Below are 1,081 nucleotides of genomic sequence, written 5' to 3'. Positions count from 1 at the left end.
TTCAGACCTGTGGTTTAAAAAAAAAAAAAAAAAAAAAAAAAAAGTGACAAGGACACCACTCCCTGCTCTGAACAGGGATTTGTATTGTAGACCTATACTTTCTGTGCATGGCCTTGGTAAAATTATACAAGCAGATACTTAAATTTAAGAACAAAGTTAAGACTTGAGTGAAAATCCTATGTGTGAAGAAGCTGAAATCCCCTTTTATTACTCACATTTGTTGGCCATCTCCAATGACAGCATAGGGCAAGTGTTCGGGATCATTTCATGGAAGCGTTATAAACTTTGAAGTGTTAAATACTTTTAGAGAGAGTTTATGGAACAGGTCAATAGATTTAATTGGACAAGTAACACATGCTCTGGGCACCCTACTTGATCTCTCTTGCACAATACAAACTACAAGCCACGTACACCCAAGGTACTGCTAATGACTGCTAATTTGACTAAGCAGTCATTTGATATTAGGATGACTGCAAGTCTACCTACCTCCTGATAGAATCCTGTTTATACCTACATCATTATAATAAGCTGAAGTGACTCATAAGAATTTCCATCTTTACAAGACTCCATGTGGGAGGGTGGGAGTCAAATCAGGAATTACATACTATAAAACAGAGCCATGACAGACCATACTACCCCAGTGGGGAGCTAGCCTTTTTGGCAGGGGAACCACACATTATGCTTTGCATCCTCTCAGAGGGCCACTCCAATTCCCTTCCCAATCAGCCATGTCACCCACAGAGGCTGTCCATGCCACTTGTGCTGCAGTTAGCCACCTCACTCTACCCTATTCTGATAAACTTTGTATTAGGTAGTACTAGTAGTGTTCCATTATGTTAAATTTCAAGAAAAACAAAAATGAAAGAGTCCTCTTCATATAAATGGTTTACAATACTAATAAAACAAGAGTATTCGTTTAGAAAGGCAAACTACAGGTTGCATTTTTTGTTATGGAATAGTACTTGTAATTCATCATAAAATATTGAGTGGCTCCTGACAAAAGAAAATTGTTCCAAATTCAGAGATTAGGAAGACAGCATTAAGTTTGCCTTAGAATAAGGGGGAAAAAAAAAAAAAAAAA

This window comes from Gavialis gangeticus, unplaced genomic scaffold (assembly GCF_001723915.1).
Source record: "Gavialis gangeticus isolate Ggan-Ray unplaced genomic scaffold, GavGan_comp1, whole genome shotgun sequence".
In the NCBI taxonomy this organism is placed as follows: domain Eukaryota; kingdom Metazoa; phylum Chordata; order Crocodylia; family Gavialidae; genus Gavialis; species Gavialis gangeticus.
Note: the sequence above shows the minus strand (reverse complement) of the source record.